Raw genomic sequence first — 27,508 nt, forward strand, 5'->3', positions numbered from 1 at the left:
AATTCTCTCTTTTCTTCTGAACAAAACAGTGATTGTGTTTGTTTGGCCTTTCTCTTGTATATAGAAATAAAATGTATGAATGTGTAGTCTTAATTCTGGTTATATATATATTTTTCCACCTCCCGTTCTCATGCTAGCTGTTTTCAATATAAACTATGCACGGTGTACGAACACTTTCTGCGCTCACTGTAGGTATGTTGACAATAAGCGAATGTTATTAGAATATTTGTTGAGATTTATTTTCCTTCACTGCCTTTCGCCTGATTAAAAAGTAGTTTGCAGTGCTTTGGAGCAGCTGCAGGTGGGAACGCGATAATGTTTGAGACATACCGGCGACTTTTTTGTGTGTGAAAATAAGATCTTTCTCATAAAGTAGTAAATAACTGCAGTAGCAATTGTCTACGTAAATGATAAAGACATATCCAACTACAAGAAATTAATACAGTATATATAGCCTATTCATTATTGTGTTTCTCTTTTAACAACTACTAGCTAAGGATGGCCAATTCCAGAATTTTTACTTTCCGGAATCCGGAAAGTAAAATCGGAAAAATTCCGGATCTCGGAAAAATTCCGGATTTTTTCTGAATTCCGGAATTTTTCCGAATTCCGGAATTTTTCTAAATTCCGGATTTTTTCCGAATGTCGGAATTTTTCCGAAATCCGGAATTTTTCCGAATGTCGGAATTTTTCCGAAATCCGGAATTTTTCCGAATTCCGGAATTTTTCCGAAATCCGGAATTTTTCTGAATTCCGGAATTTTTCCGAATTCCGGAATTTTTCTAAATTCCGGATTTTTTCCGAATGTCGGAATTTTTCCGAAATCCGGAATTTTTCCGAATTCCGGAATTTTTCCGAATTCCGGAATTTTTCTGAATTCCGGAATTTTTCCGAATTCCGGAATTTTTCCGAATTCCGGAAAGTAAATTTTCCGATTCCGGAAAACAAAATTTCCGGAATCCGGATTCCGGAAAATTTTGGCCATCCCTAGTCTAAAGGAACCTGTTGTCCATTGCAGCATCGAGGTAGGGTTAAGACCGCCTGCCCATTGCAGCTCAGAGATAAGTGAGAATACTCTTTGCCCTTTGTAGTACAGACGTAGGATTCGAGGAGCCTCTTCGGCCCGTTGCAACTTGGAAACAAGAGAGTATCTCTTGCCCGTTGCAGTTCGAAATAGGTAGGAAATGTCAAGTTAACAACTGATGACTCCTGCCTTGAGGTGTTCGTTTATACAGTCAGCCTTCGGAAAAGAAACCTGTGGAGGGGTCAAAGGGGTCTTCTTTGTATCTCTTCGTGTTCCATCGGTGATGATGGCATCCGTTGTCTGCTTCCTGGTGCTCGTACCGAAGCACATGATTGTTTACTTATATGAGATGCTTCCAATATGAAGATATATAGCAGTATATTTAGCAGTAGCGGTTCGTAGTCTGTAGAATCACCAGTTGCAATATCAAAGGTATGTAGATACGCGCAAGTGTTTCACTCCCCCAGCGTTCTTGAGTTTTATCCAAAAATATTCAGGAAATATGAAGAGGAAAGTCTTTTTAAGCTATATTTTTGTATATTTATTGATTAAAGTGTATTCACTAATATTGATTTAACATATAAGCTATTTTCTTTATTTGAAACAACCACTATAAATGTACGTTCATAAACTATTTATATACCCAGGTACAAAACTTCTACACTCGTGTTATTGAACAAGAGATAAATCGAATATATAGTATGTGCTGTAAGCCATGAATGATGGCGTTAACCCAAAAGAAGAAAAAGCAAGGAAGTTGCATATATTCAAGCAAGCAGTTAAACAAAAATTATTTAATTAAATAAACTATGCATTATTTTAAAATAAAAGGTCTTACTTCGTTCTTTTCAAGCTTCAAATTTTTATATGACTTCATTGAAATCTGAAATGCTGCTCACCAAGTTTTTCTGGATAAAAAGCATCGCTACCACAAATATTTTCTGCTTTATTTTCTTTAGTGTACAGAAACACGTCCCTCCGACAATACGCATTTTGTTAGCATTTCTTTCTATGAATATAAGAGACAAAAAGTCCATTTTCAGTAACCACGTATTTTTGTCTGCTGTTCTACTATAAAGAAGCATGAAGATGTTTTCCTTCGAAAATAATAATTAAAAAAATAGTTTAACATTCCAACAAATTAGGCTAAAGAAGACAGATGATTATTGAAACTGAATGATTTTAGATTAATTGTTTATGCTTTCCGCCGGAAATCGAACACGGGATCATGTGCATGAAAGACACAGAGCTAGGAATTAGACCAGTGATAGTACTTTTTCTCCTTCGAGACATGATTTATTAAATATTAACATTTGGAATGATTGATTTGTTAGTTTTCAATCGATGGGAATTAACCGTGAATTCAAAATCACTGAATTTGATGCTGAAAATATCTTGAATATAGGAATTTTTCTTTTGGGAATGGTAGGTATATATCTCAAAGTAGAAAAAAAGAACGAACTGCGAATGCAAGGACTAGATATTTCTGCTATTATCAATGTTCATTTGATTTGATTTGGTTTACCATTCATTCTGTACATCATATTATATCTATGTTTGACTATTGTGTCTTCTTTATTTCAGTTCTTTACTGTAACGATGTTTTAAATTGGAGAAATTTTGTGAAAACAAAATTAAGCAACCTATTAAACACAAAAATATGTATCCTTCTGTGCATAGTAAGAGTATTATTATTTCAGTGTCACAAATTATTTCCTACATTCTAAATTACTTGCGGCCCCTGGTTCGATCCCAGGTCGCGTCAAGTGGGCTTCGTGTTGGACGAACACCATGACGAACACAAAAGCTTTCATACAATATGCTATTTGACCCCGGTTCCATGTGCAAATTTTGAGTTGGACCCCGCCTGGGACCATATGAGTGCCCTGGGGACACACATTTTTCATTCAAAAGGTACTGGGTTCCGCACACTAATTTGATATTATTCGCTGAGTTTCCTTACCCGATCGTTTCCGAAAAATCTGATCCGGAATCTGACTTTGTAATGTATAGTATGGAGCTCAGTTTCTAACTTTTCACGCTTCTATCTCCGCAACGGTTGAGATCGAGGATGTATCCCTTTTCGTGTTATGTTCTTTTGGGATAAGGTATCCAACGGCCATAGTCTCGACTCGAAGTCAGAGTTACAGTTGGATAGGTTCCCTAGTGAGTCTTCTTTTGAGCCTCTCACACGAATGCACTGATGTCAATACAATTCAATTAACACAAACCTCGGCCATTATTTTTGTGGTGATAAAACAAGTATTTATTACTTCTACTTTTTACATTTATTAAACAATTATTACAAGTTAAACTGTAGGCACCTGTTTTACACGGTTAAACCTTAATGAACATGTTTATTAATTGTGGGGGCCACCATAGTCGGGAGCTTTACTGAAATAGGGCCGAGGTTGTATTTATACTTCATCTTAGGAAACTGTATGGTTCAGATGATGAGACAGCAGAGACCCCTTAAATTATTTTCACTTCTATTTAGATAGAAAAATGCGTCAATTCAGTGGCGTAATTAAGAACGCTTGGGGCCTCCGCGAAATTCGAAAATAGGCCCCTTCTTTCCATTTTTCTGTTACACTTTGTAGGCCTCTCGGAGCCCGTGGGCCCTCCTGCACGCCCCTAAGTCCATACCATACATGACAAATTAGTTAAGGAGACAATATTGACAAATCTCAAAGCCATATGAAGAAATATTATTTCTAGGGCCCCTAATAGTATATATATATATATATATATATATATATATATATATATATATATATATATATATATATATATATATATATATATATATATATATATATATATATATATATATATTTTACTGAAATGGGCCCACAACTCATTTTTGTTTTATTCACCTTTTGTGTGCTGTTTTGTTTATGTAATGTAGTGAACCTCTTTGATGCTTCATTGCTTCTTGTTCGTATCGTATATGGAGGAAGAAAATTTTGTCTTAAAGTGGACCCCCTCGAACGACGGGAGCTTCCCTGGGGAGGAAGTAGCCCCCTGCCTCCTCACAACTTACGGCTCTGGGTAAATGTCATGTCATCCAGATTAAATCTGTCCAGAAGTGGTAGTTACCGGTACGTTTGCAGAGTGTTACTGGGGAAATTTAATGTGTATTACTAGCCTGGATCTCCTTTTGTAACTGATATCACAGTAATTAACAACGTAGAAATGTCACATGTACACCATGTGACGGAGTTTGGTTAAAATATGTATGTTTGACTATTGTGTCTTTTTTATTTCAGTTCTTTACTGTAACGATGTTTTAAATTGGAGAAATGTTGTGAAAACAAAATCAAGCAACCTATTAAACACAAAAATATGTATCCTTCTGTGCATAGTAAGAGTATTATTCTTTCAGTGTCACAAATTATTTCCTATATTCTAAATTACTTGCGGCCCCTGGTTCGATCCCAGGTCGCGTCAAGTGGGCTTCGTGTTGGACGAACAACAGTGTGTTTCCTCCCACTTCATTCATTCCAACATTTCATTCATTCCCATCATCTTCTTTAGTATATGGCGATAAAAAGTATTGGTGAGAAATTAATTACAAATTACTTAACTGGGTGGAGTGGGAAGAAATATAAATATAGTATTAAGTCCCGTTGATTACATTTATACTTCAGTTTTTCATTAGACATACTTACTGGTGTTCCATGTTGGAATCTCTTGATTTCATGGCTGGTAATATGACAATACCCCCCGCCCCAGAAAAAGGAAAACCTCTTGCTTGAAATAGAACCGATAGGGACAGTTCTTGAGGCATTAATCATTCTTAAAAACTGCACCGATACGAGCACAAAATTAAAATACAGAATTATTTTATATTTTGATAATTCCTCTGTTTTAATCATAATGAATATTTAGGACCACAACCACCCAACTTTGGGAGGGCAAAACTCCCCCGATATTAAGAAAGAAAGAAACAATACTACCACCAGACGCGCATTTGTTCTTTGCGAGTTTGTTTTCTGAATAACTTCTTTCTTCCAAGCGTTTGTATGTCACCCTATCAATTGAGTCAAGCGCTTCCAAACGGAGGAATTCGTAACTATTACAGAAGCTGACGATACACCAGTTGCGGAAAGAGCTGCAACTGCAAAGCAGGCACCCCATGTTAAGAGATAGGCGCTCGCCGCTATATGCTCAACGTTACTGCTTCCAGTGGCAAAGCTCGCTGCAACTGGAAATGTAAATCTCTCTCTTTCTTTCAGTTTTTTAATTCAAATTTTTAGAAATTTAGTATTCTTTATTTAAGATAGTACATAAAGTTCAGGTATGCTTCCTTCGAAAATATCCTGAGGACGACACTGGCTCTGACCTTTTCAAAATTTCCTGAGATTGGCCATGGTTCATATATATGTATACAAAGAGCAGTCGTTTAAATCGTGACGGAGACATATAGCCTTGATGCTGACTTCCTCATTGCCTCTTCAATCAATCAATCAATCAATCAATATATATATATATATATATATATATATATATATATATATATATATATATAGATAGATAGATAGATAGATATAGATAGATAGATAGATAGATAGATAGATAGATAGATAGATAGATAGATAGATAGATAGATAGATAGATAGATAGATAGATATAGATATAGATATATAAACTCTTTACTTAGCTTCTTTTCCATGTAACAACTGTTTTTCGGGAGAAAATTTGATATTGATTTGACGTAAGTTTTGAGTAGAGAAAAACAGACAGTATTGGTGGATTCCGAATAATACTTACACTTCATTCGGAATAATCTGAATCAATTAAAATGGCAACACGAAAAGAGTCCAACTAAAGAAATGATGCTTGGCTATATCATTGCATTTATTATTGATTAATAAAGACGAATTATATTGTGATTGAACTAGCTCCTATAATTAATAAAGATAAGCAACTTAACGATCTGTTCATTTGTTAGAGCTTAAGAATGAAATAAAAGTTTTTTGATTATAATTTATGTCACTTACTGTTCATGAACCTTCACTGAAGAATTTTAAAAACACACAAATTCAATATCAAATTTTAGGTTATATGTACAGGGTGGTTACAATTAAAGTGCTGGTATTCTCGGTGGTCCATCACGAGCTGTAATCAACGTATTGCATTAAAGTTTAGTAAATACGCTAATGAGACCGTGCGGAAGTGAGTTACGCTGGAAAAAATACGGTATTGATTCCACTTTCCGCCACCTGGAAAAAATGTCGAGCTGTACAGGTAATACGCACGTGGAAATAATCCGGAATGTATGAATAAGACGATTATCTAGATCGAAGAGGTCAAAGATGTGAGATAAATGTAATGCAAACGAAGTGAAGAACATGTTATTGTAACAATGGTGCAAAGGGAACAACGTTAGGAACAATGTGAGGGTAACATTTCTCATCCGTAAAATGGCGTGCGCAACAGTTGCTTACAGCAGTTCCAGCGGAATTGTTAAGACATGTTGCCTTATGCTGTCCTTGAGATCCGCCAGCGACTGGACATTTCTCATATCCCCACAGTAAGAAGTCACACGGATTTAAAGTGGGTGATCTTGCTGGCCACGCATCTGGAAACCCTCGGGAGATGACGCTATCAGCAGTGAAGGTTTCATGAAACAGGTCTTTCTACATGGCAACCGATGTTCGCTGTTGCCCCGTTTTGCATGAAAACAGTCGTCTTCAAACAGTTCCGTGACTGTAACGTAATCACATGTCACACCAAAAGGACCCTATAAGGTGCCGATATCACGGTACATCTCCTCAAAGAAAGACGGATGAATAATGAACATTTATGTGAATCCACATTACACAGTCACTTACGCAGAGTATAATGACTGTTCCTGCACTATATGTGCATTATCTGAGCCCAATACTCAACAGTTTTGTGGTGTTCACTGCCCCTTCCAGTGTAAAATGCGCCTAATTAGTCCACAGGATACCCTACGGCCACATGTATTCACTTCCATCCGTGCCGAAAACCGAAGGGCAAACTCAAGGCGTTGCGGAGGATCTTGGGGGTTTTAGTTGCTATACTGTTTGAATCCTGTAAGGATACCAGAGTAAAATGGCTCTAAGAGCTTCCTCACTGAGCAATTCCCGTGACACTATCCAAGCACGGGTAGTGAAATATGGAGTACGTGCTGCGTGGTCCACAACAACTACAGTAACCTCGTCAACAACTACCCTTGAAATGAGTCGTTTTCCTCTTCCTGGAGCCACACGCAACTCAACCGTTGTATCGTATTTCATTACCATTTTCTTTAAGGCATTTCTTGACAGCGGTCCTTTTCTCACTCCTTTCAGACGCTGGTAATGCTTCAATAGTGCACTGTAATTGCTCCCATTCTAATAGACCAATTTTACTTACAATGCACGGTCTCTCTTATCAAAGGCATGTTGCTCCTCACCCGATACGATCATGTGTATGAAATGTGTGCATGAGTGCGTTACTGCCTGTAGAGCGCTACATTTTCCCCTGGTGGTGGATAGTGAGACTAATAATATTTTTTCAGCGTAACTCGCTTCCGCATGGTTTCATTACCATATTTACCAAATTTTAAAGTAATACGTTGATTACAGCCCGCGCTGGACCAGCATGAATAGCGGCATTTTAATTATAACCACCTTGTGTATACATTTTTTTTTTTCAGTAGCAATGTAGAAATGAGTTCAAATAATTGTGTATTTTGTGATCGAAAAATGAGTGTTAAAGCTCCAGTCACTCTATAATAGGAATTTTCCACAGAAACAAATGCAACTAAAGTATTGGGGGACGAAAGATGTAAAAAGTAGGAAAAATTAGAACTATCTTACTGTTTATAACGATTGAATACACCACGAAAGATACCATATCAGCATGTGTTAAGAAAGGCGTAGAACGTACGAGCGAATCTCCTGTAAAGAAATTAAGGCCGGTTGAATCTTATTTTGAATTAAAGAAACTGTGCTTATTCTGTCAGATAATAGTAGAGAAGAATTCGACAATAAGTTTCCTATAGGACGTCGTAGAAAAATTTAGAAACTAAGCACACAAAATGTAGAGGAAATGTAGAAATCTCCTGAGAGGGAAGATGATTGAGAAACATGATTAAAAGTCATATCTATGAATTTCCTGCTTATTATGGAAGAAGGAAGACAACAAGAGAGAGGCATGACCAAATTATATGTATAAACTGAAGACTTCGTCACCTGAACAACATAACACAGGAGGTACTGTTCGCGTAGCTTGAAAACAAGGTGCATTTCGCCAGCCCCCCCACCTTGGAGTTTCGAAAAAAAAACTATGCCAATCGTTTGTGCTACGTTTGTGCCGGAATGTACCGCAAAAATTTTCGTTTGTACCACTTCCGGTATGAAGTTATAAGGTTTTAAAGTGGGGAGGGGGGCTGGACAAACGGCAGCCTCCAAACTTGGAATTTCGAAACAAAAACTATGCCAATCGTTTGTGCTACGTTTGTGCCGGAATGTACCGCAAAAATTTTTGTCTGTACCACTTCCGGTACGAAGTTAAAAGGGTTTCAAAGTGGGGGGGCTGGAGAAACGGCAGCCTCCAACCTTGGAATTTCGAAACAAAACCTATGCCATTCGTGTATGCTACGTTTGTGCCGGAATGTACCGCAAAAATTTTCGTTTGTACCACTTCCGGTACGAAGTTATAAGGGGTTTAAAGTGGGGGCTGGGGAAACGGCAGGCCCCCCACCTAGGAATTTCAAAACACAATCTATGCCAATCGTTTGTGCTACGTTTGTGCCGGAATGTACCGCAAAAATTTTCGTTTGTACCACTTCCGGTACGAAGTTATAAGGGTTTTAAAGTGGGGGCTGGGGAAACGGCAGCCCCCCCACCTAGGAATTTCAAAACACAATCTATGCCAATCGTTTGTGCTACGTTTGTGCCAAAATGTACCGCAAAAATTTTCGTTTTGTACCACTTCCGGTACGAAGTTATAAGGGTTTTAAAGTGGGGGCTGGGGAAACGGCAGCCCCCCCACCTAGGAATTTCAAAACATAATCTATGCCAATCGTTTGTGCCAAAATGTACCGCAAAAATTTTCGTTTGTACCACTTCCGGTACGAAGTTATAATCGTTTTGAAGTGGAGGGGCTGCAGAAACGGAAGCCGGCAACCTTGGAATTTCGAAACAAAAACTATACTAATCGTTTGTGCTACGTTTGTGCCGGAATGTACCGCAAAAATTTTCGGTTGTACCACTTCCGGTACGAAATTGTAAGGGTTTTGAAGTGACGGGCTGGGGAAACGGCAGCCCACCCACCTAAAAATTCAAAACAAAACCTATGCCAATCGTTTGTGCTACGTTTGTGCCGGAATGTACCGCAAAAATTTTCGTTTGTACCACTTCCGGTACGAAGTTATAAGGGTTTAAAAGTGGGGGCTGGGGAAAGGGCAGCCCCCCACCTAAAAATTTCAAAACAAAACCTATGCCAATCGTTTGTGCTACGTTTGTGCCGGAATGTACCGCAAAAATTTTCGTTTGTACCACTTTCGGTAGGAAGTTATAAGGGTTTCAAAGTGGGGGGGGGGGCTAGAGAAACGGAAACTCCTACCTTGGAATTTCGAAACAAAACCTATGCCCACTCTTTGCACTACTTTTGAACAGGAACGTTTCGCTAAACTCTTTTCTGTACCACTTCCGGTACAAAGATACGAGAGTTTCAAGCTACGGGCTGCCGTTTTTATGCCCCCTCGGAATTTCGAAACGAGACTTATGCAAATCGTTTAACAACATTTGTGTCGGAATGTATCGCAAACATTTTTGTATGTATGACTTCCAGTACAAAAGTATGACAGTTTTAACTAGGGGGCTGCCGTTTCCAGAACCCCCCATCTTGGAATTTCGAGATAAGACTATGTCAATCGTTTGTGGTACGTTTTTACCGGAATGTACCGCAAAAAAAATTACGTGCCTGAAGTTGGCCCCCCACCTCTCCCAAATCACACCAAGCGTTGCACATCGTTAATGCATCGCTAGAGCACGTTAGTGCATTTAGAACTAACGTTAGTGCTATCAGCGTTTACGAGATATTGAAGATTTTGGTTTGGGACCTACTTCATACGAAGTTAGCCCCCCACCCATCTTTATGCAGACAGATTTTCACTAAACTTAGCGCATCGTTAGTGCATCGTTAGTGCACTTAAACACACTAAGCACTACCGTAAGTGCTACCATATTTTGGGATTATTCAAGATTTTCGGTGGGGGGGCCAACTTCAGAAATATCAAATTCTATACAAATAGAGGTAGAAACATGGGGTTGACGGTAATCGTTAGTGCATTGTTAGTGCACTTAAACGCAATAAGCACTAACATTAGTGCTACCATATTTTGGGATTTATTCAAGATCTTTGGTGGGGGGCCAACTTCAAAAATATCAAATTTTATACAAATAGAGGTAGAAACATGGAGTTAACGGCAATCGTTAGAGCGTGATTAGTGCACTTAAATGCACTAAGCACTAACGTTAGTGTTACCACATTTTGAAATTTATTCAAAATTTTTGGTGGGGGGCAACTTCAGAAATATCAAATTCCATACAAAGTGTCAGTATTTTCAGGAATCAGTAAAGAATGCACTAATTACTTTGTTAGTGCTTGAAGAGGGCGCAAATTCACGCTGACCACCAAAGATATTTTACTTGTAGCACCTACACTAATTAAGCACTAACGTTAGGGGTTGGTGCACGAAGAAGCACTAACGATGCACTAAGGATTGTACTGGAAATGATCATTAGTGCTTTTTAATTTGGCAGAAATTTGACACAGTGAAAAACTCCCCTTAAATTTCTTATGTGAGTTTCCTGAGATGTAACTGGCCATAACTACACTAATAGTGAAGCACTAACGAAAACAGCTCTAATTTTTTCGTTATTGGTTGAAGTGGGGCGCCAAGTTCATGAAAGCTTCCAAAGGTTTTTTTACTTGTAGGACCTACATTAATGAAGAACTAACGTTAGGTGTTAATGCACTAAGAAACACTAATGATTTCAGTAGAAGAGGTCATTAGTGCTTTTGATTTTGGCGGAAATTTGACGCAATGAAAAATTCCACATGAATCTCTTATGGGATTTTTGTGGCATATAATTGGCCATATCTACATCAATAGTTAAGCATTAACGGAACTACGAGTGTTTTGCAGAAGCGCTAACGATACATTAACGAATGGACTTATTTTTCGTTACTGCTTGAAGTGGGAACCAAGTTCACGCTGGCCCGCAAAGGTTTCTTACTTGTAGCACCTACACTAATGAAGCACGAAACTTAGGTGTTGGTGCACTAGGAAGCACTAATATTACAAGGAAAGAAAACTTTCGAATTTATCGTGAACTTAGCCCCCACTACAAGCACTAACGAAAAAATTAGTTTTATACGTTAGTGCATTGTTAGTACTTCTAGAAGATACAAGTAGTTTCGTTAGTGTTTCACCATTAGTGTAGAAATGGCCAATTATAAGTCTCAAAACTCCCATAAGAAACACATGGGGAATTAATCATTGTATCAAATTCCCATCTCATTCAAAAGCACTAATTACCTCTGTTAGTGCAATTGTTAGTGCATCGTAATTGCTTCTTAGAGCACAAACACCTAACGTTAGTGCTTCATTAGTGTAGGTGTTACAAGTAAAGAAACCTATGGAGAAGTCAGCGTGAATTTCGCACCGACACTTTAAGCACTAACGGAAAAAATAGTCCAATTCGTTAGTGCTTGTATAAAGCACTAACAATTTCGTTAGTGCTTCACTATTAGTGTAGTTATGGCCAATTACATATCACGAGACTCACAAGAAATTTAGGCAAATTTTTCATTGAATCAAATTTCCGCCAAATTCAAAATCACTAATGATCTCTTCTAGAGCGATCGTTAGTGCTTCTTAGCGCATCTACACTTAAGGTTAGTGCTTCATTAATAAATGTGCTACAATTAAAGTACCTTTTGAGGCTAGAGTGAACTTAGCGCCCCCACTTCAAGCACTAACTAAAACTTAGTGCCATTCGTTAGTGCATTGGTAGTGCTTCTGGAAAACACTAACAATTTAGTTAGAACTTCAATATTAGTTTACTTATGGCCAATTACATGTAACGAAACACATAATAAATTTATGGGAAATTTTTCATTGCGTCAAATTTCCGTCAAATTCAAGAGTACTAATGATCTATTCTAGTGCAATCGTTAGTGCATCGTTAGTGCTTCTAGAAAACACTAACAGTTTTGTTTGTCCTTCAATATTAGTGTAATTATGGACAATTACATGTCACTAAACTCCTATAAGACATTTATTGGGAATTTTTAATTGCATCAAATTTCCGCCATATTCAAAAGCACTAATGATATCTTCTAGTGCAATTGTTAGGGGTTCTTAGTGCACCAACCCCTAACGTTAGTACTTCATTAGTGTAGGTGCTACAGGTACAATATCTTTGGAGGGCACGGTGAACTTGCGTCAACTTCAAGCACTAACAAAAAATTAATGCCATTCATTAGTGTATCGTTAGTGCTTCTAGAAAGCACTAAATGTTTGTATGAAATTTGATATTTCTTAAGTTGGTCCCACCAGAAATCTTAAATAAATCCCAAAATATGGTAATGCTAACCTTAATGCTTAATGCATTTAAGTGCACTAACGATGCAATAACGATTGTCTTTAACTGCATGTTTCTACCTCTATTTGTATAGAATTTGATATTTCTGAAGTTGGCCCCCATCTAAAATCTTGAATAAATCCCAAAATATTGTAGCACTAACGTCAGTGTTTAGTATTTTAAGTGCACTAACGATTGCCGTTAACTCTATGTTCCTATCTCTATTTGTATAGAATTTGAAATTACTGAAGTTGCCCATCCCACCGAAAATCTTGAATGAATTCCAAAATATGGTAACACCAACGATAGTGCTTAGTACGTTTAAGTGCACTAACGATGCACTAACGTTTGCCATTAACCCCATGTTTCTATCCCTATTTGTATAGAATTTGATATTTCTGAAGTTGACCACCCCACCAAATTTTTTGAATAAATCTCAAAATATAGTAGCGCTAACGTTAGTGCTTAGTGCGTTTAAGTGCACTAATGATGCACTAATGATTGCTGTTAACACTATGTTTCTACCTTTATTTGTATATAATTTGATATTTCTGAAGTTGCCCCCCCACCAAAAATCTTGAATAAATCCCAAAATATGATAGCACTAACGTTAGTGCTTAGTGCTTATAAGTGCACTAACGATTCCCGTTAACTCAATGTTTCTATCTCTATTTGTATTGAATTTGATGTTTCTGAAGTTTGCCCCCCACTTTAAAACTATTATAACTTCGTACAGGAAGTGGTACAAACGAAAATTTTTGCGGTACATTCCGGCACAAACTTAGCACAAACGATTGCCATAGGTTTTGTTTCGAAATTCCAAGGTTGGAGGCTGCCGTCTCTCCAGCCCCCACCCCCCACCCCCACTTTAAATAACTTATAACTTCGTACCGGAAGTGGTACAAACGAAAATTTTTGCGGTATATTCCGGCACAAACGTAGCACAAACGATTGGCATAGGTTTTGTTTCGAAATTCCAAGGTAGGGGGTTGCCGTTTCTCCAGTCCCCCACTTTAAAACCCTTATAACTTCGTACCGGAAGTGGTACAAACGAAAATTTTTGCGGTACATTCCAGCACAAACGTAGCACAAACGATTGCCATAGGTTTTGTTTCGAAATTCCAAGTTTGGAGGCTGCCGTTTCTCCAGGCACCCAATTTAAAACCCTTATAACTTCGTACCGGAAGTGGTACAAACGAAAATTTTTGCGGTACATTCCGGCACAAACGTAGCACAAACGATTGCCATAGGTTTTGTTTCGAAATTCCTAGTTTGGAGGCTGCCGTTTCTCCAGCCCCCCACTTTAAAACCCTTATAACTTCGTACCGGAAGTGGTACAAACGAAAATGTTTACGGTACATTCCGGCACAAACGTAGCACAAACGATTGTCATAGGTTTTGTTTCGAAATTCCAAGTTTGGAGGCTGCCGTTTCTCCAGCCCCCCCCACTTTAAAACCCTTATAACTTCGTACCGGAAGTCGTACAAACGAAAATTTTTGCGGTACATTCCGGCACAAACGTAGCACAAACGATTGGCATAGGTTTTGTTTCGAAATTCCAAGTTTTGAGGCTTCCGTTTCTCCAGCCCCCCCACTTTGAAACCCTTATAACTTCGTACCGGAAGTGGTACAAACGAAAATGTTTACGGTACATTCCGGCACAAACGTAGCACAAACGATTGCCATAGGTTTTGTTTCGAAATTCCAAGTTTGGAGGCTGCCGTTTCTCCAGCCCCCCACTTTAAAACCCTTATAACTTCGTACCGGAAGTGGTACAAACGAAAATTTTTGCGGTACATTCCGGCACAAACGTAGCACAAACGATTGGCATAGGTTTGGTTTTGAAATTCCTAGGTGGGGGGGCTACCGTTTCCCCAGCCCCCCCACTTTAAAACCCTTATAACTTCGTACCGGAAGTGGTACAAACGAAAATTTTTGCGGTACATTCCGGCACAAACGTAGCACAAACGATTGCCATAGGTTTCGTTTCGAAATTCCAAGGTGGGGGGGCTACCGTTTCCCCAGCCCCCCCACTTTAAAACCCTTATAACTTCGTACCGGAAGTGGTACAAACGAAAATTTTTGTGGTACATTCCGGCACAAACGTAGCACAAACGATTGCCATAGGTTTTGTTTCGAAACTCCAAGGTGGGGGGGCTGGCGAAATGCACCTTTGAAAACAATGATTTTCAATTCACAATAAACGCGAACTCTTAGAGATTATAGAAAATAATATTGGTTACAAAACACTGCGAAGATTGCAGAATAAATGATCTCGTAGTTATAACAAATGTGCCTTTTACAGATGCCGAACCGATTTTTTACTTGCTTGTCCTTTCAATGTAGCAGCTAGTTAAATCATAACATATCACGTTCCATTAGCCGCATCTCAAAATGTTCCATCTCCAATGGCCAATAAGAAATGCAATGATTCAGATTGAGCGCTCACGGACCCTATACTTCGACTAACTACGCATTCCCATTTTAATTTAGCCTTCAAAATATAGCATAAACGTCAATCATCAAACATTGCTTTCGTAATCTTAGTCAAAGTCGCATCAAATCAATCTCAAATTTTCTCGTGGTCAACGATCTTTACTTGAAAGAGAAATGAAGTGGAAATGTTTTGTATGAACCGTGGATGGTCTCATGAAATTTGAAGTGCCGGAACCAGAACCATTCTCAAAATATTTTCAAGTGAACATTATATACTAACTTAAATAGAGTGTACTAAATGTATCGTTTCGATATCAATTCCAACGTGATCACAAACGTTATGTCACCTTGGTGGGATTATTGAGTTACTTATCATGTTTTTCTTTTCTTTTTAATTCATTTCTTTTCCTTGTATTGGTTGAGTTCTTTTGAATTCTTACGAACACTTAGAAAAATGAAATAAATAGCATTCGCCTTTTCATTTTAAAAATAACGAAACACAAAATATAGACAGCCTTAGTCAGTAAAAATGATGTGCGGAAAGAAGGGGAAGAAGGGAAAGAATATTTCTCCTAATGTCAAGAAATAAGAAGTATCCTGCAGTTTACCATTTATGTTAAAGACATCACTTGGAGTTAAATGACGGCCATTAATCCTTAAAACATTTCAACATTCCGATAAAACTGACAATTCGCAGGTATTTCAAAGACAATTTTCCGGAAAGTATTTCTGGAGAATGGTGAGTCTTGGGAGACGTCTATTGTATTTGATATCAAAATTTCTGCTTTCTCAAATTGATCAAGCTTATTTTCTTTCTGAAGTTAATATATTTTTAATTAACCGAAACCGAATATAAGTGCCTCTTCCTCTGTAATTTTTCCAAGATGGCGGCCTGAGTACAAGTTGGATTAGCGGTGATGTTTAGTATGTTGATTAGGAAGGCTATTGCAACCATTCTATGAATAAATAATCATTACTAATTATGTCCACCATCGATACCTCATTCGACTGGCCTCTAAATTAATTGGTGCAGTTGGCAGAACATTACTATATAGACCTTCAGTTGGTACACACTTTAAAGATTCTTGACACAGACTAGAAGGTTCTGGACATCAGGAGCTCGGTTTAAGATGCTGGATACTAGTAGCTGGTAAAAATAAATAAATAAAGATAAAATAAAATGAAACTAAGTCTTGTTCACAATCTTGTTCTAGGTTCTGTTATGTTTCCGATTGGTATTTATTCCGTGAGGATTTTGACATTTAGTCTAGCTATTTTCTTTATATACTCACTTTCCTGAAAGTTTTACGTGTATCGTCACTAAGTACTCTAACTTAGTACGACTTTTAAATGTCAGTGCTCGCCGAATCGAAAGATAAAGATACGCGTAATTATATAGCTTGTGGTTTTGACACCTGGTTATTAGTAATACAGTAGACTTTCGACTATCTGATTTTATTTGAAACTACCTGACCTAGTTTCAAATAAATAAATAAAACATTCTCCAAAATAAAATCAGGAATATTTTTTGAACGATCTACTCGTCTTGTAAAGCCTTCAGAAAACCGCGACTTTGGTAAGAAGATGCAGTCGGTAGATGGGTAGATAAAAAGGCCCTCTGCTTTTCGATTCAAATTTGATCACAATGTATTCCTGAGGTCCCAAAGTGTTTTCAGAAAATTTCAGACCGCGAAAACCTCAAAAAGTTGCCCAAAATTACAATAGAATCAGCCATATTTAGGCTAGGTAGATAAAAGTGATCGCGGATTTTCGGTTCAAATGTGATCACAATGTGTTCCTGAAGTTGCAAATATTGTTTATAGGAAATTTCAGATCATGGAAAACTCAAAACATTTCTTAAAATTACGACGTAATTTACTGCCAATGGCAGGGTAGATATAAAGGGTTAGCGGTTTTCGGTTTAAATTTAATCATAATGTGATCTTGAGGTCCCAAATAGTGTTTTCAGAAAATTTCTGACCGCGAAAATCTCAAATAGTTGCCCAAAATTACAATAAAATGTACAATATATGGGCAGGGCTGCTGAAAGGGCAGCGAATTTTTAGTTCACATTTGATCAGAACGTGTAAATCAGGTTCCAAATAGTGTTTCGAGAAAGTTTCAGACTGCGGAAGCCTAAAGAATTGTTCAATGTGAGAATTCTATCCTAAGATTGGGGCAGTACATACATATGTACTTAAAGTAAAACTGAAACTGTTGTCTGAGTAGGTAAACCAGGTATGTAAACTAGGTAAATCAATTAATATAACGGGTGTCCCTGAAGTCTTTCCTGATTACTAATATTCATAAGGCATAAAATATGACTAATACTTTTTATCTTAATTTCATACAACATATTCAAGTTTTCTACATACTTACTGTTATTTTCTTTGTTACAGGGCTCAGTGACGTAACAAGAGCGGAATCGGACACTATTTGCAGAAACATTTACTGAAACCAGGAGAAAACCCAATCTGTCCTCTGGTATCACGAGATACAGTCACCAAAAACTGTCCAGAGATAACTCCAGACAGCATACCATAGACAGCTACTAGATGTTAAAAGCATCATCAAGATGTGGTATGCTAAGTTTAAAGAAACAGGCAGCTTCAGTGATCGTCCTAGAACAAGCAGGTTTGGACCTAGTGCGCACTGCGCAGACAATTCAGGCAGTCAGAGACGCTTTCGTGAGAAATCCCAAGAAGTAAGTCCGCAGAGCCTCTCTTGAGCTGCAGATTCCTAAGACATCAGTGCACCACATCCTACAAAAACATCCTTTTCGTGCAGTCCTTAGAGTCAACGGATTACAGTGCTCGTTTGAATTTACTGTTGCCATGCTGTCTGAGGTTGAGGAATATGCTGACTACCTGAAACGTTTCCTTTTCTCAGATGAGGCCACATTTCATTTGAACGGTGTTGTCAACCGACACAATGCTAGGATCTGGGGGTCCGAGAATCCCCACGCTGTGTTTGAGCCCAGCCTTAAGCTGAACGTGTGGTCTGGTCTTATGCATAATAAAATCATACGGCCGTTTTTCTTCAGTGAAAAGATGATCACAGCCAATATCTACCGATATGTTGTAGGCATTTGTTGTGCGGCATATTCAGGATATTCCGGACTTAATTTTCCAACAAGATGGTGCGCCACCTCATTATCTGTTAGATGTCCGTGCCTATTTGGATTCAACGTTTCCGGGAAGGTGGTTCGGGCACGGTGGTCCCATAAACTGGTCTCCGCGATCACTGACATAACACCACTAAATTTCTTTCTTTGGGGTTATGTCAAGGACCAGGTTTAACAAATACCAGTGAACGACATCGCAGCATTATGGCGGAGTAGAATTACTGAAGTCATAACATCCATGCCTCACGTAATGTTAACCAACACATGGGTGGAATTGGAATATCACCTGGATATCCTCCGAAAACTAAAGGATTACAACTAGAAATTTATTAATTGTGTACACAAACACTTGAATATGTTACATGCAATTGAAGATAAAAAGTACTGTAATTGTCTACATGTCATATTTTATGCCTAATTAATATTCGTAATCAGGAAAGAATTCTGGGATACCCTGCATAATTATAATTATAATACACAAATATGTAGTAATATAAAACCTAAAATTATAACAAATATAAAACATTAAATGTAAAACAAATATCTTTTCAACATGGGCAACTACATAGAAAATTTTAAAAAAATATATGTACGCATGTATACAAAATAGACTCTGAACATAGGAATAACAGCCATAGACCGTAAATTCCATCGTAACTTTGGGCAACATTTTGAGATTTCTGTGGTATAAAAATATCTGAAAATATTATATGGAATCTCAGAAACACAATGTGATCAAATTTGAACTCAAAATTCACAGGTCCTTTTATCTATTCTGCCCATATATGGTAAGTTCTATCGTAATTTTGGGCAACGTTTTGGTTTCCGTGGTTTGAAACTTAATAGAAACAGTATTTCGGACCTCAGGAACGTTGTGATCAAGTTTGAACGGAAAAAACACGGGCCCTTGTATCTACCCTGCCCATATATAAGTTGTATCGTATTTTTTGGCAACGTTTGGGTTTCCGCGATCTGACATTTTCTAAAAGCAGTATTTGAGATCTCAGGTACGCATTGTGAAGAAATTTGAATCGAAAAGCCGAGGTCTCTTTTATCTACCCACTTACCGATGCAGTCATCTATCAAGGACTGCTTTAAAAACTAAACTATCAGGATTGACTCTTTTATCTTAAGCCCATCAATTCATTCAATTAACAGTAAAATAAGTAACAATGATTTTTTTTATAGGAATTAACCTACATTTTACATTAATGTTTTGTTTATTTTAAGATTGTATGTATTCATGGTTTACAGTATACATTATTTTACATTTCCTGCAGTTAAGTTAGACATAAAATTTATCTTTAAAATACACAATATTTTTCTTCTTGGACTTCCCTTTTTATGGAATATATGTTCAAAACGTACACTGAAGTACACAACAAACATTCGTGAATTACTGGACTGCACTGTAAGAGGTAAGAAAACATGAATAAGACAGGGTTTTATATAAAAACTGGGTTTCTAATGGCATGGGTGGGCCAGACAGTGAGTACTTATAGGACTCTGGCCTATCTGACTTTTTTGTTATCCGGCCTGCCCTTCCGCCGCATTGGCTGGATAGTCGGGAATTTATTGTACTTAGTTACGAAGATCGGCAGCTACGAAAACATACATTTTGAACAGGATTGCTGATGACTGTGGCTTGCAAATGACATTTTAATTTTACTTCCTTGACCCTATAGAGGCTATAACGTTTATCAGATGGTTTAATAGGATGATACCATCTTCTACTTTATCAGTAAAGATGTCCTCTTAGAAGGTATCCCTTAATACAACGAAAAATGCCCAGCCACTTAGAATTCTCGGAATTAAGGAAAAATATACCTCGTATATGAAAAATAACATATGAGCTAAAGTAATTTCTTATATCTATTGATAACATTTAGGCGCCAGCCTGTGCATTGACGAGAAACTACTCGCGATGTCTAAGGATGAGAGTACTTCGCAATCCTCAGCATCAGGCCAATTAGGACATGATTTCACTATCAAAGATACACTAAAATGACATGGAACCTCTAGGAAATGCAACTTAGGAACGATAGAGAAACTTCCTTCTACAGAGCACGATTTGCCACCTCCTGCTCCAATATGAGTGTTATGTGCATTGAAATCACCTCCAATTATTAGGCTTTTTTCAATACGTATGCTTAATTAACATTCTCTTTCGTACTTCTACAGTTAACACAAGGTATTAAATGAAATTTGAAGTACACAGGAAAGAAAACTACTCCATAATCAGAATATTGTGAGCAAATCAAGGTCAAGTAAGTTACTGGCGTAGCAAACAATGAACACCTGACTAATGTAGTGGTTCGCAAGTTGCTTATTGGCATATTGAAGATCTTAATGAGTAATTTTCTTCCATTTACTGAAAGTCACTTTATATACACACCAAATATCCTGGCAAGCACATTGTATGAGCAAGATGTATGAGAAGAGCAAGATGTATGAGCAATTAGATATACACAATGTTGTATTCTGTAATGAGTTTACTTCAGTGCAAAATACAAATAAAATCTTCTAAGTCACCCTCTGTAGTTCGGCAACATCGATTTCAGAGCATGATACAATCCCAGGATATTTGTTAAAACAAGAAGCATCCTATCCCAGATGTGAGCTGAGCTGCTTCTTTACAGTTTATGTAAAATCATAACTTTTTGTATGTATTCGTTGTGTTACATGTGTTAAATGAGGGAAATATTATGTACAGGATGGCCCAAAAGTAGGTATACAGTCACGTACTAATCGGCTCATGGCATTTTATATCATTTACTTATTACTATTCATTACAATACATTACAGGTATTGATTTCATTCATTACTCATTCATTGACTTCATTTAGGTCTCTTCATTATTTGTTCTTAATTTCTTTTTACTTGTACCTGAAGCTCGGGACAGACCGAAGCAAATAAATACATTATGTTAATAAATTAAAATGTCATACTTGATCGATGTTGTCTGTATATCTACTTTTGGGCCACCCTGTATATTTAAGTCAATGTTGGAAATGTTACATATAGTGTAATTTTGTAAGTACGCTTCGGGTATAAGTGTGAGAACTTAATGTTAAAAATCTTGACAGTCTCTAAGAACAATTTATGTAGATGTGGTAAGAAGTGAAGAAGTTCTGAATTAGCGAATTGTTTAAACATCGAAATACTTTCTTGTCATTGCCAGATGATTCTACTTAGTGAACACGTTTCAGTTTCTTCATTAAGTCTTTTTCCATGTTATTGTTTGAAATTTGTACAAAGCAATGTCTTTCTTTGAAAATGTTACCTATTCTTCCCTGCAGAAAGATGCTTCATTTAATGTACTTACATATAAAGGAAACAATACCCCAGTGCTTCTATTGATGCTTCTTCATTTCCTTTTTTTTTTTTTTTTTTTTTTTATTTGTCTGCCAGACTTTGATGATACTTTTGATCGTTACGAAAAGAGTAATGAATACCTGCGAAGCAGAGAAGCGAATATAAATTGACGTTTTCTCCATTATCTAAACAAAAAATTATGAGGTTGTTTTTTCTCATCCTTAGCGTATAATGGCTCAGTGTAAAAGTTATCGAGTAGGGAATTAATTTATTGAACAGATATATATATATATATATATATATATATATATATATATATATATATATATATATATATATATATATATATATATATATATATATATATTATTATTATTAAACACTATTTATACTTAGAAAACTTATCTTTGAAAATTAAAATGTTTATCTTTGCAGTTTGAGCAATTAATTTTACTTCAAAATGAAAAACTTGTTTTAAACTGAAGGAAAACTAAACATTACAAAAGAAATATATTTAAATTAATTATGGATGTGCTAATTTCTTCAACTGCTTTCTTCTAATTCTCTTATGTGAATCATGATACTTTCTTCATAATTATGCAACTTATCTGATTAATTTAAGTGCCACTATGTAAACAAATTTTGCACATACGTTAATGACGTTTTATTAAAAAATATCTACATTTTGTATTCGAAATGTTTTAAGGTTCTAATAGGAGAAAATAATACTGAAAAAGATATTTCATTTTTTAATATTATATATAAACAAGCATAAAATAATTAAATTAGAAATAGTAACTTAAATATGGTTAACTTTATTCCACGATCAACCCTGTTAAAGGAGATTGTATACTAGTCAACGCTCAACCTTGAAACTTTATGGCAAAGGGAAAGGCTATCGTGGATTTACACATATGTACGAAACATTTTGTCAAATCTTATCCAGACTTATTCTACAGGGTGGTCCGGAAGTGGGCGTACCCCCCTCTTTAGTTTCAACAGTATAGTGTTACTTATGGTAGAATGTCTGTACATAGTTACCTTGAAGTCTTAAGAGTCTTAAGAGTCATAAACATCGGTATGATTACCATCTCTGTTGTAACTCAGCTGAATTCTGCACCAAGTTCTCGCAGATGTTTTGCGGAGATACTCCGGAGTCACGAGGATGAAAGCATGTTCCATAGATGTTCGTAATTCCTGCGTTGTGTGATATCGAGTGTTTCTTACTTGTTGCTTTATGAAACTCCAAAGAGCATTGTCTGGTGTCGTCAGATTGGGACTTCTTGGAGGCCAAACCGCAAGAACTAATCTTTGTTCAATGCTATATGGACTTTGGTCATACATTGTTGATTACTCCAACTTCACTGCAAATAACTGTTAACAAGCAGAAAACAGCAAAATAACAAATGAAAATGGATAACAATGTTACCAGACAATGCCAAGCAATGTTACCAAACAAATGTGGCTAAACCTAAAACCGTCAGAAAACACCAATTACGGGGTACGCTCACTTCCGGATCACGTTGTATAATGAAATTATTATAGATATGACCTGCAGTATCTCGATATAAAATTTATGTCTAAACATTGATTTCATGTATGTCAAGTAAACAATGGGCGTCTTATATCAAAATATCCAAATAGCAAAGGACACTGTACAAAAAGCATTGCATTTCCTCGTCTGTTCGATTTGGGTGATTTTTGGATATGTTGTAGCTGAGGACCCCCGGTCAATTGTTTATATGAGGGCCAACTCTCTATGACCTAACCTGTGACCTCCAGAGGTTACCGAATGTTACACAACGGGAGTTGGCAGAACTGGTTCAGATTTAGCATACAAAAAATATTTGTGGGTTATACTGGCCTACGAGAAATGAGGATTGTCCACGTAACTAACCGTGTGATCAAAGGTCACCAAAGGCCACGAAACCGATTGCACTTGAAGACAAGGTACAAAGTGGCGCACAATATACTTTTGAGGTCCAATTAGAGGAGGCTGGTATTCTGCGTGCGAGAATGTTCTCTCGGTTCTCAGGTTCCGTCAAACATCAACTTTGGATTGCATTTAAAGAACCAAGCTACATGCACCCCGAAGGTGACACCGGGGACTTATTCGAAGATCCAATATTAGGTTGGGACTGCACGTGCAAAAGTGGAGCCAGAACCTTGGTTGCTACGCACACGTTGCTAGTGTGCTGTGGTGGCTACATGGGTTACGCTAGACGTGTATCAAGTATTCGCTATACCAGCAACAGACTTCTGTCTACATTCCTTGATACTGCACAACGTGACTTACCCGTCCTTTTTGAAGGAGGCGATGTTGAAAGTTCCAGTTTTGAAGGTATAGAGTTTGAACCTGACGTCTAGTTGTACGACATCATCAAGGCATGAAAACATGTAACAAGGCAGGATAACCGACTGCCCTAGTTAACAAATGTGCAGAAGGAACAGAGTCATCTTTGCTTGCTTCCCACACATGTACCGGAAGGAGAAAGTCACCTGTTCGCTCGGAGGCCGGGGGTATGGAAAGTACTGGAGCAACGTGGGGAGAGGGGTCCAATTTCCCTGCTCCGAATAATGGTAGGACTGATCTGCCGGCTGATCAGTCTCTCACAACACGTTTCAATTTGTGACTTTCCATTACATCAGCACTGCGTTTTGTATGCCAAGTTTGCGACAGTTCCGACAAAACCGATTGTGCGACATTTGGTGACCTCGGGAGATCACAGGGTTTGTCATAGGGAGTTGGCCCCATATAAACAATTGTCCGGGGATTTTCAGCTACAACATATCCAAAAATCACCCAAATCGGACAGACGAGGAAATGCAATGTTTTTTGTACGGTATCCTTTCTTTAATAATACTTATCTCCCTAGATAAACTAGCACGGTATGAGTATCATATAAAAAAAAGCCAGACATTTCTGGCAGCGTGGCCAGTGATGAAAATTTTCCGATTCATAAAAACATACTCCACTTATTTCTACATCGTTGTTTAGCCGTGATGTGAGGTGGAAAATTTTCTATATTTTTCCGGGAAATTTTCGGTCCTTTACAAATATCAGTCATCAAGTAACAATTACTCAGTATTCATACAATTGATTGAATTCATGAATAGAAGTGTTAAAAAGTGAAAGATCGTTTAAAGAATCTGAAAATTTTCATGGCTCAGACAATTTTCAGTACTATGTAGGAACAAGTGAAACAATTTTTCATGAATCGAAAAATTGTGTCCTGTACAGTGATGAAAATTTCCGGAAAATTTCGAAACGCTGTGAGTGTGTGTGTGTGTGTGTGTGTGTGTGTGTGTGTGTGTGTGTGTGTGTGTGTGTGTGTGTGTGTGTGTAAAATGCAGGGAACATACATCGAGTTCGTAGAGAACAAATATCCCATTCCAATATTTAAAATGTAACAAGAAATTGAAAAGAAACCTTTGTGAATTTATCAATTTCAGAAACAGAAAATTCCACCATTTCTTTAAATGTAGACCTGTTTATGTAAGGAAATAAGTACATCAAAGTTTCTTATGAAGATTATTTTTGTAACGGAAAAGAAGAAAAAATGATTTTATTGTGTTTAATACTCGTAAATTATAATTTCAATATTGGAATTTTCTATAATCAACATCTTAGAGCAGATATTTGTATTGTAAAACTACCATTATTATGTATAAAAATGTTATATATATATATATATATATATATATATATATATATATATATATATATATATATATATATATATATATATATATATATATATATATAATTTATTTTGTAAATTAAAATGAAATTACTTGTGGCTTTTAGAACGCAGCCCTAATAGTGCTACTTTTTATGTTTCTTTTATTATTTTATTGGAAGAACAACTACACAAATCAGCTTCCTTATTAGTTATATTTCACTTTCTCTTTTGAATGAACATATGAATAAATAAATGTTTATTTCCAGAAAATGATCAGTATTTGCTTTCATGGGTTACTTAAACTCGAATTTTGGGTAGTCAAAAATTTACATTAGGCACTTTATATTATATCTACTTATTTATAAATGTTGCAATATGTAAATCTATAAAAGTAGTAAAGCTATGAGAAAACCGTCTTATGCGTATTAAACTGACGAAATCTAATATTGTAAGATCAAAGGTGGATTCTGAGGGAAGAACTCATTTAAGTTTTTGAAACATTCTTGAAATGAAGAATCGTTAGATTTTCACTTCATGCAACTTTTAGACAATATTTATTACCAATACATTTTACGGCTAAACAACAATTTAGTAATAAGTGGAGTATGTTTTTATAAATCGGAAAATATTCATGACTTTTAATAAATTGAAATTTTAAATAATAGAATAGGATATTTGTACTCTAGGAACTCGATGAATGTTCTCTGCACTTTGCATACACACACACAGAGAGAGAGAGAGAGGAGTTGAGTTGATTTTGAGTTTAACGTCCCTTTCAGAAGCGAGACTATATAAGACGGGACCAACTGATTAACGTAGAATCCGAACTACATGAGCTCCCGCTGGGAATCGAATCCAGGTCTTCCATGCCAAAGACGCGTACGCCAACCGCTTAGCAACGAGGGAGCTCACAGAGGAAGAGAGAGAGAGAAACACTGTGTAAAATTTTACTTCCCAACTTGAAATATTAGAAAATTTTCCGGTTCCCGAAAGCTAATTGGAAAATTATAATTTGTTGCTGACTAACTTTCCTCTACAAAAATTCAATTTTGTAGCTCTATGAGCAGTTAAATATAGTGGAAAATTTTCCATCAAGCATCACTATACATAATATCCAAAATTGTCCGGCTTATGAAAAGTATTCTCACTTGTTTCTACATCGTGATGAAATTTTTCCGATCTATAAAAATTCCTTTCACTTGTTTCTACAGAGCAATAAGACTTTCCGATACATAAAAAGTTGTTTTACTTTTTGTTTCAAAATGATGAAAGTTTTCCGACTCATAAAATGTTCTTCAATTTTTCCACACAAGACAGAAAATATTTCGATTCATGAAAAATTGTTTAAGTTGTTCCTACATAGTATTGAAAATTGTCTAAGCCATGAAAATTTTCAGATTTTTTAAACGATCTTTCACTTTTTCACATTTCTGTACATGAATTCAACCAATTTTATGATTGCTGGGGAATTGTTACTTGATTACTGATATTTTTTAGAACGGAAAATTTTCCGGATAAATATAGCGGAAAATTTCCCGAAATGGAAAATTTTCCAACTCACATCACTAAACGTGGCACAAGACTCCGTATGCCCTCTGTGTAAAAATATGTGCAATTATTCTAGAACTGATATCTTTATTGTCTCTGAAATGCTTCGCTTAAAGTTACTTTTTCAGGTGAAGAAAAAGGAAGAAATCGCTGGGAAAAGATCATGGCTGTAAGAGTAATGATTAAATAGTTCCCATCGAATTCTATGAATTGTCTCAACAGTACAAGTAGTGTGTGTGTGTGTGTGTGTGTGTGTGTGTGTGTGTGTGTGTGTGTAGGGGGGGGGGTTGTCGTCGATCAAAATTCCAGAACGCAGCATTCCTCTTTGCTGATTTTCGATGACACATCAGAGATTATTCAGTGTTTGGCAATACATACGTCCTGGTATTCGGAATGTAATGGTTCCTCCTAGTTTCAATCTATTGCGAGAATGGAATACAACACTTATTTATATTCCAACGTATCTCCCTCAAGTTCTATGCACTTATGCCAACGCTGAATAAGTTTCCCAATTCCACATGCAAAGAATACTTAGAGGCGTGTGAGTAACCAGTTATGCACTGCTGCCTAGACTTCCTCATCATCAGCGAACCTTGAGCCACTAAGATCTTCTTTTAGCGGATTAAAAATGTAATAATCTGAAGGTGTCAGGTCTGGAAAATATTAGGGGGAGGAAACAGGCTAACCTCAGGTCTTTGATGGTATCTACTGTAACTTTAGCAGTGTGTGGCCTCGCGTCGTCATGCAGTAACAGGGCGCCACTGAATAT

The 27,508-nt window shown here is 36.9% G+C and overlaps 1 long non-coding RNA gene across 1 annotated transcript in view; it reads left to right on the forward strand.

Moving 5' to 3' along the window:
- The window catches only part of LOC145672820 (uncharacterized), a 120,026-nt gene extending 100,701 nt beyond the window's left edge, over positions 1 to 19,325 (forward strand). The window contains exon 3 of the long non-coding RNA XR_014128680.1: positions 17,469 to 19,325. This is a non-coding gene — a long non-coding RNA (uncharacterized LOC145672820). The remainder of the gene's footprint in view (positions 1 to 17,468) is intronic.
- Positions 19,326 to 27,508: the final 8,183 nt, after the last annotated feature.

The sequence above is a fragment of the Thermobia domestica genome, chromosome 16 (assembly GCF_964235325.1).
Source record: "Thermobia domestica chromosome 16, izTheDome1.hap1.1, whole genome shotgun sequence".
Taxonomy (NCBI): Eukaryota; Metazoa; Arthropoda; class Insecta; order Zygentoma; family Lepismatidae; genus Thermobia; species Thermobia domestica.